Source organism: Megascapheus bottae, unplaced genomic scaffold (assembly GCF_031878675.1).
Source record: "Megascapheus bottae isolate mThoBot1 unplaced genomic scaffold, mThoBot2.hap1 H_1, whole genome shotgun sequence".
In the NCBI taxonomy this organism is placed as follows: Eukaryota; Metazoa; Chordata; class Mammalia; order Rodentia; family Geomyidae; genus Megascapheus; species Megascapheus bottae.
In genome coordinates this window covers 2528637-2540000 of record NW_028327858.1, presented here as the reverse complement: position 1 = coordinate 2540000, position 11364 = coordinate 2528637, and positions in this window count along the sequence as shown.

The following is an 11364-nucleotide window of genomic DNA, read 5'->3' as shown; positions in this document are numbered from 1 at the left end:
AAGCAGAACAAATGCTAGAGCAGAAGAAAATATATATTCATCTGTTCATTTCTCATAGTGAATAAAATAAAAGTATCATAGGTATTATTCAAAGTTTTGGGATAATCACTAAGTACAACACAACTTTCCTAGATGTCAGAGGAACGGTACACACAAAAAATGTAAATTGATTAGCTTTAAATTCAAATATTTTAGAATACATAATAAAATGACAAAAGTTAAAATAATATAGTAGAATAAAAACTAGGCAGGTTTATCAAAATACGCATGGTTTATTTATCAATTGAAAGGAAACATTTTAGACATGATAATAGCACAAAAATCTAATTTTATGCAACAATACATTCATCAAATGAATAAGGTAGAATTCAGTCCAAAAATGATAAAATTGAAACAAAGATTAACAACTTCAAATACTAAGTGGTAAGATTCATAACACACAGCAGTGTTCTTAAGAAAGCACATTAAGGGGCTTAGGAGTTTGTCTTAGCAGCTAGCGATAGAGTGCTTGTCTAGCATGCACAAAGCCTGGGTTCCATTCCTCAGTACCTCATACATAGAAAAAGCCAGAAGTGGTGCTGTGGCTCAAGTGGTAGAGTGCTAGCCTTAAGAAATCTCAGGGACAATGTGCTCAGGCCCTGACTTCAAGCCCCAGGCCTAGCAAAACGCACACACACACACACACACACACACACACACACACACACACACACGCACACGTGTGTGTGTGTGTGCGTACGTGAGTGCTCCCAAAAAGCCACACGATAGTGATGGTAATCCTATAAGCCTAGCTACTCAGGAGGCTGAGATCTGAGACTCTCGGTTCAAAGCCAGTCCCGGCACAAAACTCCATGTGATTCTTATGTCTAATTAACCAGAAAACGGGAAGTGGTGCTGTGGCTCAAGTGGTAGAGTGCTAGCCTTGAGCTGAAGAGCTCAGGAACGGTGCCCAGGCCTAGAGTTCAAGGCCCATGACATATCAAAAAAAAAAAAAAAAAAGAAAGAAAGAAAAAGGAAGAAAGCACATTAAATCTACAGACTTCACAACTCATTTATGCTTTGTAATTCCTAGAAAAGCCCACTAATTATCCATATAAGTAACCTGGTTTATTTTTAAAAGACAGTTTTCACTAAAAGAATAACTTGATGTCTTCTGATCATCATTATCTACTAGTCCCTGATCATGGCAGCCTGTCAACCAAATTTCCTGCCAGCTAAATCCTCATGTCACCTCCTAAGTCAGGTACAGCAGTGACTCTTTGATTCTTATTTTCCAGGTAGGGTGGGCAGTCCACTTTCAGCATGAAGTAACTATACAAAACAGACCAGCAACCTTCTACACACGCCCCTTTTAAGATTAAAAGGGACTGAAGTTGTTACGGTGGAAATGAAGCAAGATACATAGATCAGACAGGTAAACTACATTATTTTCAACAAATACTCAAGGGGCCAGATTCAGAAGTTGAAACTAAGATGTAAATGAAATGAAAACAACAACAATAAGCTTAATCCCTGGCATCCTATGAGGTCAGATTCCCATCTGTGACTACAGGACTGCGGCCATCTTCCCTGCCAATAGCCCAACTAATCAAACCCAGATCCCTTCACTCTCCTGAGTGCTTCTTGCTCACACTCCATCACCAGTACCTGGGTCTGAATAATGAAAGCTCATTGGTCTCAATAATGGATGTTAACCTTGGATAAGGCAATAGAAAAGAAATCTATTATAGAAGAATACAAGAATACTCTGAGAAATGGTGGGAAGTTGAAAGCTGAAGATATAGAACAAAGGACAAAATTCCAAGAACAGACCTGGTCTGGACCTGACAAGTGCCACACTAAATAAATGTTTTTATGGTGTTATTAGTCTTTGTCTGGATTCTTACTGCTGCCACAAACAACCAAGTTGTTCTTTTTTTGCATCATTTCCTCAAGACAAAACTCAAATTTGTCCACAGGGTAAATTCACATGCCCCTGTTTTACAGTTAGGGTGTTGAGAAAAAACACACACTGGACCCTGTCTGGCCTCTGGGTGGGGTCACAAAGCGTCCACAGAGTTTTGGATTATCCTGGAACGCAAAGGTGTATGTGGGACAACATGTTAAAAAAAAAAAAAAAAAAAAAAAAAAACTTCCCTGAATGAAGTAATGTATGCTTCATACCCAGATGTTGTTCTGAATGTATGTGTTTTGCGTGTGTGTGTGTGTGTGTGTGTGTGTGTGTGTATGTGTGTGTGTGTGTGTATTTCCCCTTCACCATTTGTTAGGGGAGAAGCTACGTGAGCACTGAAAGTAAAGGTTATATGTTTAATAATGTGAAGAGTAGGATATGGTAGCATATGCTTTTAATCTCAGCACACAGCAAGCTGAGGAAGGAGGATCATTCATGGTGTCTCGAAGAAACAAAAGCTTCTCTCTGACATTCCTAAGCCTTGCCCAGGATACCATTGCTCAGTGTGCCTCCCGTAGGGAGAACAGGTGACTGCCTCAGACCTTGTCCACTATGCTAATTCTCACCTCAAGTAGGTGAATCACATAGTCGATCCAAGTCATGCCCCTCACCCACTCTGAGTGTGGGCTATGTGGGTGGCAAGCATTCTTAAAGGCATCAGGAGTGCAGTGGTGAACAAATCCTCATACAGGGCATACTCACCGGGGGGTGAGGGACTCACTCACCTCCACTGTCACCTTCTGGGAAGGTGCGGGGGGGGGGGGGCAGCTGCTGTGTCTCTAGGCTGCCCAAAATACCCTCTGTACCTCCTTTACACCACTATCACACGGGGTGTCAATGTAATATCTGCCTCCCCATCAGTTTGTATAGTTCTCCGAAGGAGGGACCTGCTTTTTGTTTGTTTGTTTTTAATTTTCCTGCCTCCCTTGTAAGCTTCAACACAATAGATGCTCAATAAGCACCTGATGAACATATAAATGATGAGGAAAATGGTGCAGAATACTACTGGTTGGGTTTTTTTTTTTTCCCATCGTTTATTCTCTTTATTTTCCCTCCTTTCTCACTGACAAAATTAGTGCTGTTCAAGGAACCCATCCTTCTCCATGTGGATAGGTGTTGATCTGATGCAATAAAATAAAATAAAATCTTTCAAATGATACAAATGATTCATACCACCAGTATTTCCAGCGACAGATCCTATACACTAGCCATAGTAGTTATCATACATCTGCAATGGCAGTTGTTCAGGAGGCAGCAGAAGGAGGATTGTGTTCAGAGGGCAAAGTTAGCTCAAAACTTTATCTGAATAGCAAAAACAAAAGGAAAAAGGGCCTAGAGTATGTCCTAATGGTAGAGTGCTCATCTAGCATGCACAAAGCCCTGGGTTCGACTCCTTGGTACCACATACACGGAAAAACTAGAACTGGTGCTGTGGCTCAAGGGCTAGAGCACTGGACTTGAAAAAGCTCAAAAGGACACTGCTCAGGCATTGATTTCAAGCCCCAGGACTGGCAAAATAAATAAAACTTAAAAAAAAAATAAGTAAAAGGATTTGGTGGGTAACATGGATGATGGTAAAATACTTCCCTAGCAAACATGTGACACTGAGTTCAAAATGGGGGGGGGGAGGAGAGGCAAGAAGAGAGTAAAGGAGAGGAAAAAGTGAGATGAGATGAAACCAGAGGAGATAAGACAGAAGAGAAGGGGAGGGGAGGGGAAAGTGGGATAGAGGAGAGGAAGAGGGAGAAGGAGAGAGAGGGAGGGAGAAAGAAGGAGAGGGACTGTTCAATTGGGTGAAAAAGGTTAAGGTCAGGGAGGACCCCAGCATGCATACCTAAGGGAGAAGCTGTTGACTCTTGTCTTAATGGTGATAAAACACTCAAAGGGTTACCAGGCAAGTCCCACTGCATCAGTCATGTGTTCCTGGTGTCTATAGAAAGCAAAGGAAAAGAAACACAAGAGATACTGAAAGTTGGCGTCCCTTTTATTTCTTGCAGCCCCAGGCAGGTTATACAGGAACAAGATAAGCTCAAACCAAAGGTAGCTCATCTGAAAACAGAGATGGGAAGAAAAGGATGGCTTCGCTAAGAGAGGTGCTTTTCTATCTGTCTGTCTGAGATCTGAAGAGATTAAGAATCCAATGACTTGAAACCTTTTAGGGTGAGAAAGCAGAACTCTGTACCCTTAGATATAGTCTGGGGCAGTACAGGCAGAGGCAGAGGCCTGCGATTGAGCAGCTGATAAGATGGAAGCCAACTCTAATCCTGTTCTCTTCTCTCCCAGTACCTCCTGTGAAGCATTCTCCAGTACACAAAGGAGACACTCATGCTTATTGTGAAGATGCTGGCTGGGAAAAATCAGATTATGGGAAGTATCTCCCAGCCAAGCTATTGTTTCAAATTGCCTCAAGGCAGAGACCATTGAATAGAGGGCCTGAGCTAGGGACAGCACCCAGAGACCAGATGGAAGAACTCACAGACTCAAGGATTTTATCTAGACAAGATCTTTTGCCCCACGGAATTGACTGGACACAAACACATTAGAAACAAGACTACTTTGTAAAAGAAATACAATGATGATGCAACACATCACCCAGACAACCCTCCCCCCCCCTCAAAAGCATGCCCATAGCCAAGAGGGCTGCTAAATTTCTATAGATTCACCCCCCCTCCACCGAAGTATCTTCTCAGTGCCCTACTCTGGTTTAAAAGACAATAGAATTGTCCAAAGAGGTGGACAGGGACTGCCACCCCCACCAGCCTCTTCCTCAGCCAGGTCCTGCCCTATGGCTCAATAATTACTTGGTGTTGTTTTCCATTCTCCCTTTCTTTCTGGGTGCACTTATTCTGTTCCTTACTTAAGGGACACTGACTGTTCAGTCTTCTATGTTAAGAACACACCTTAGGGAAACAAATCCCACCCTTGGAGGAGCATGTAGTTCAAGTGCTGTACTCGGGATGAACCAGAAGCTCAAAGTGGGATAAGGCGTGGAAGGGTGTAAGTCTGGCTTCTCCGTTAACATGAGTTCGAGAGCTGAGACTGGAGGATGCGTAAAGGAAGTAGGTAAGGCAGGGAGGGCCAAAGCAGATGGAAAAAAAGAGAGTGTTTCCATGGTATTCTTAGAAAAGCTTTTCTGTCTGGTAAGCTGTGCTGAGGGATGATGTGACTAGAGCTTTCTATCACTATAACAAATACCTGAGGCTAATCGACTTTTGAAAAAGATTTTTATTAGCATATGTTAGCGGTACAAGGGGGCCTTTGCTGTGACATTTCCATGCATGCATATAATATACATTGATCAAACGCTTCTCCTCTCACTCTTCTGCATCCCCTTTCCCTGCATAAAATTTAAGCTGGGTATTGGTGGCTCAGGCTTATAATCCTTAGCCATTCAGGAGGCAGAGATCTGAGGATCTCAGTTTTAACACAACCAGGGCAGGAAACTGTGAAACTCTTATCTTAAATTAATAATGAAAATAACCAGAAGTAGAGCTGTGACTCAAGTAATGAAGTGTTAACCTTGAATGGAAAAAGCTAATGCAAGCTAGGCTTGAATTCAGTGCTCAGACCCCTGAATTCAAGCCTCAGTACCAGCATAAAAAGTCAACCATTTCAACAAGTTTCATTGTTCTATTTTGAAACAGTATTTTGACCATATTCACCCTCTCTCATTAGCACCCACTCCTGTACAAGACCTCTTGAACTCAGAGCCTGCCCACTGCCCCTAAGCCTTTTTGCTTAAGTCTACCTACCACTCCACCACTTCTAGCTTTTTGGTGGTTACTTGAGTTAAGTAAGCATTTAACAGACTTTCCTGGTGGGCTGGCTTCAAACCACAAACCTCAGATCTCAGCCTCCTGAGTAGCTAATATTACAGGTGAGCCACTGGTGCCCTGCTGCCATTCATTTTTAAAAGTATACTTTCATTATTCATATACCGTACTTTATTCAGATTAACTTCCTCTATTGCTCTTTTTTTTTGCCATCCCCCAATAACCTAAACCCTCCCAGTTAGACCATGCCTCTTAAAGATCCCAATGCCTACCAACAGTGACAAACAGGAGATTAAGTATTTTATCAGTTTTCGGGTCTTTGGAAGATGCTCCACGTTGAAATCTCAGTAGAAGGCAAAAGAAGAGGAAGCTGAGGCAACTGACATCTTCTGGTCTTGAACACGCTACTGATTTGTCTTTGTTGGCATATCCCAATGTCCTTGTCAGGAGTTTGATCTTGTACCTGGGCCAACCCAAGACCTAAGGCCTGGGGAAAGTGAAAGCAGGTCTGTAAATGTCAAGTCCTTTTTTACACTGCATGCCCTTGAGGCTTCCCGCCCCTTCAGGAAAGCTCTTCAGCTAGAAGGTCAGTGCCTCCAGCTGGTGGAAGATCCTTTCTCTGATAAAGACGTGAGTTCTGATAAGCTCATTTCCTCACTCCTTGGAGTGAAATAGCCGTGAAAAGTTCCTTCCTGTGTGCAGCTTTCAATGTCTTCCAGATTAACATCTTCTCTCCTCTTGTACTAGAAAAAAAAAAATAGAACTTCCCTAAGGCCATTTTCCCCCCCATCATTAGAACTTGGAATCATTTCATGTGGGCGCTGTGACAACCTCTGCTGTTTCAAAGGTGCTTTGGAGGCAGTTTCTTCTCCGAGACTGTGATTTCAAGTAAAAGGAAGTAGTCTATCCTTGAAAAACTGGCCCTACAGATAGCAGCAGAAGTTTCTAAAAGATGAAATGTAATAGAAAATCCTGCCTAAAATATTTCTAAAAGTCTTTTAAAGGCACTTACCCATACACAAAGGAGTCCCTTCACACAAATGCATACTGTACGATTGCAGAGAGCCCTCTTTACCTAGGCCCCAAGGTCTCCCAGAAGGAGTTTGCTTCAGAAGGCAAAGCAAAGCATCAAGGAAGATGAGGACACACATCCATATCCACTGAAGTGTTTGCATTTAGAGGTTTGCATTAGGAAGAGAAATCTCTTCATACTTTCCTTATTGGAGACGTTCAATTAAAGTAGAGTCCACCAGTTTCAGATGGACTTCACAAGATGGTGAGCTCAGGGGTAGCCCTGTCCTTAGGATAGCTTACCCTGAGGAAGGCAACGGGAGACTTCTCTGTTTCCTGGAGGTTTTAGACTCTGTTTGTGAGACTAGAGAATGGGTAGCTTTTGGAGTAGGGACACCTTTAGAGAAAGAGGAGGGTTTCGCTTCCTACTCTCTTGCATTTTTGATCATGTCGTCTAAAAGATGAAGGAAAAGATGGGATTGTCAAGGAGGAGCTAGCAGTGTAACAGAGACATTCTCAAATGCAGAAAGCACTTTCTGTACCCTTCAGAGAGCTGACATTTTTGAGTGCCCACTCTGCCAGCCCATGTAAAACAGAATTATTTCATCATCTCCTTCTCCCCCAAACAATGTGATATATATATATATACACACACAATTATATATAACACAATTATATATATAATACATATTATAGTGTGTGTGTGTGTGTGTGTGTGTGTATGTGTGTAACATTGTTCACAGTACTGTGATTTGACCTCAGGGCCTGGCACTCAGCTCTGCCAGTTGAGTCACAGCCCCTAGCACTTTTGAAACATTTTATGCTTTGGTTATTTGGTTATTGGGTCTTCAGTTTTCACTTAGGGTGGGCCTCTGACTAAGTCCTCTTGCCTGTGCCTCTGATGCAAGGTGTCTGCATGCTGGGTTTATTGTTTGTGGTGTGCTCTCACTAACTTTTTTTTCTTATTGGCCTGGGCTGGTCTTGAATTACAGCTCTTGTGATCTCTGTCTCTATGGTAGTCTGGATTATGGGCACGAATTACCAAACCTAATCCCTAGATTCTCAGGTTTTGGCTGAGTAAACTGAGGCTTGTGGAACTCACAAAAGTAAGATACCCAGCAATTTCCCACTGCCTGTTTTCAAAGCTTAGATCTAATCACTTCCTTGAAAGGAGAATCAGTTCACCTTTGTCCCAGCACTAGGAGAACAAGGTGGAAAACTTTGATTTGCTAGTTGGTGAATGTGGAACATGGAACCATATCACAGGGAAGGTCTCCTAGACAAACAGCCAGGTGCCTAGTAAGAGGTGGCATTTTCTGGAGGGAACTAGAAGGACTTGCTGTCTGGTTCTCTGCCTCATGAAACTGACCTGGTAGGTAATAAAAAGACAGTGTCTATTGCTCAGAAGACAAACAAACAAACAAACAAACAAACAAAAAAGAAAATGTCTTCCTGCCCACTATACTGATCACTGTGGGGAGAAACAGAAGAAATAGATGCTCTCGAGGGCACTGCTGCCTAGTTAAAATATTCTGTGTGGATTATTCAGGAGCTTTTTAAAGCCCAAAACAAGAGCCATTCAAACCAGCACAAGGGAAACAAAGTACTGGATGGGAGAGCTGACTGTGTGTGTGGCAGGAGGGGTGGGGGGGACAGGCTGGGAGGAGTAGTCTTGAAGGATGGGTGCTTGGCAGTGGGAAGCTGAAGAGGAGAGAGAAAGCAGAAGCCTTTGGGAGAGTTTAATCAGCTGTTCCCATCCTATCCACAGGGAAAGATGGGAAAATCGGAGAGAGAATCGGAGAGCAGGGAGTGAGGAAGAAGTTCAAGTGAGTTTATAAAATGAAAGAAATGATATGAGTATAATTTATGACCTCCAGGAGTCTGAGGACTACATCCCAGGCTGGGTAAAAGCAAGAAAGCCCCAGATAACCTTGAGGTTGGAGAGGAGGGAGTGAGGGAAAGCCATTGACTCTCTCACCATAGCCGCTGCCGCCTCCTCCTCTTCTTCCTCTTCCTCCTCCTCCTCCTCTTCTTGCCACAGGGCAACTTCCTAAAGGGTGGGACCTGGAAAAACATTTCTTAGAAGCCAGGAGAACTTTCATTCTCTGGGAGAAGCTGAAAAAAAAAAAGGAGAAGCTAATTAAGTGAAAATTGAGGAAGTTCAGGACCATAGCGGGACAGATAGTAACCCAGAAGGGCACATCAATCATCATAAACCAACCAGGGCTTACTCAGCAACTTCCCTTCCACCGCTCCCTCACTCTAAGGATATATGGGGTAGGTTCAGAGTGAGTCTAAGAACACTGCTCCCAGTTATAGAGGAGGTAGAATCGCAACTGAAATCAGCAATCAGCAATCAGAAACATGACCCAGCCCAAAGACATCCTCCCTCCCCCCTCCTTCCTCAGAGAGGCCTCAAAGTTTTTTCTGTTTTGTCCTAATTCCCATTGTGTGGACTTTCCCCAGCATCTCCTCACTGCCAGAAATTCAAAGGTGCAGTATCAAGCCCTAACTTCTATGAGATTATGGCATTAAGTAATATATATAACATTACATAATATATATGCTATGTCTAGCTACTATCACCTATCTATCTATCTATCTATCTATCTATCTATCTATCTATCTATCTGATACTGTACATACTTTAACCAAGGGCCCATTGTTAACAGCTGGGAAGACCTTAGACCCTAGAGTAAAAATCTTGGAGTGTTAAAACCACTTTTTCCATCTAATAGCAATGAGGTTTGTGAATTATTTAATCTTTTTTATAACATGGTATTAATAGAGAAATAAGTACACAATTAAATGACAAAACACATCCAAAGTCAGGTGTGGGTGGTTCACACCTATAATCCTAGCTGCTCAGTGATCTGAGGATCACAGTTTGAAGCCAGCCCTGGAAGAAAACTCCTTGAGACTCTTATCTCTAATAAGCCACTCAAAAAAGCCATAAGTGGCTCAAATGGGAGTGCTCTCCTTGAGCAAAGTTAATTTCAAGGACAGTACACAGGCCCAGAGTTCAAGCCCCAGGACCACCACCAACAACAACAAAAATCTACATACTCATTACCCAAATGAGTGCTCAAAACTTGGATGGAAGGAAAGAAGGAGAAAGGAAAAGGAAATAGTGAAAAAGGAAGGTAAATAAAAGGGGGACAGAATGGGAGTAGGAGGGGAAGAGGAGGGAAAGGAAGGAGGAGGGAAGAGAAAGGAAGGAGAAGGGAAGGGAAAGGAAGGAGGAGGGAAGGGAGTGGAGGAAAGGGAGCAGAGGGGACAAAACAGAAAGAACTCGACCATAATGCCAAGTTTAGACATTCTCTTCTGATCCTCCACAGAAAATGATTTAATAAACAACTCTGTCCTCAGGGCATTTCCAAATTCTCCAAGTGAAGTTCATACAGGTAGATGGGTGAGTGGCCAGGAATCTAAAGAGGGCAAGTCTACCAGAACTTGCCTTTGAACTACACTGACCTTGGTTTCTCATTTGGAACCAACAAGGAGCTAAAGCCACTGCACATTTCCCACATGTGTATGCAAACCGTTCTGGCCAGCAAACAAAGCTGGGCATGGGCTGGAGAAATGTGTGGGTCTCTTGTAGGGGACAAAGTGCTGAGCTGATTTCACTCTTTGGGCTTTCTCTCATTGGAGAAGGTTGGCAAGTGGTTGAAACTGAGAGGCAGGAGTGGACAATTGTGGCTAAGATGGTAGACAAAGCCTTTCCACACCCAATTCTGCCCTGGGGTGGTGCTTAAGCTACTTGTTATTTTCAAATGGAAGATGAAGAAGGTTCCTCAAGTCTTCTGCTGTTTTCCCAGAGGATATGCCTTCTATTACCTGGTAGATGGACGCGCACCTAAAGATGACAACAATTATGTCATTTTATTTTTCCACTGAAAAGACCCATCTAAGGTACCTAGATGCCAGACACTGGTCTGAGTAATCTTTACATTACAGTAACATTTTATAATTTTAAAAGGACTTTGGTATACATCTGCTTGGTAGATATTCATAATAAATCTGCAAGGTAAATTATTTTTATTGGCTTTATGTCTTACCTATAGGTTTCTGAAAAACCTGAGTTTCAAGAAAAGAAAGTTACCCCCTCAAAATCATCTTGTGGCAGAGGCACAGGTATTCTGATGCTTTTACCCCTGCACAGACAAGAGGAACTGAGAAGGTGAGCACTGTGCAGATCTTCAACCTGCTGATAATCAGGTAAGAGAAACACTAAAGTATGTAGCACTGACAATATTTTAATCCAGGGCAACCAATAACAGAATGGGGAATGGAGAAGCACAGAATTTTTTAAAAGGCAGGGAGAGAGTAAATTCAAAGGAGTAAATTAATCATGGCTTTATTTTTTTGATACAAGGGACAGAAACCCTGTACAAACCAAACTGGCACTGGAGAAATGTCGCAAACTGGCTCCAGAAACTGCAAAGTCCAGTGACTTGAACAATGTCTTTTAAGATTTGACTCTCTTGCCATATCTCTTGGCTTTGCTTTGTGTTGTCTCTTGGACAGCTTTATTTTCAGGCAGGCATTCTATGTGATGTACCCAATAACTCATGTTTCTGTTCTACAGATTTATAAACTGAGGGGAGGGGGCCAGAGAAGCCCCTTCCT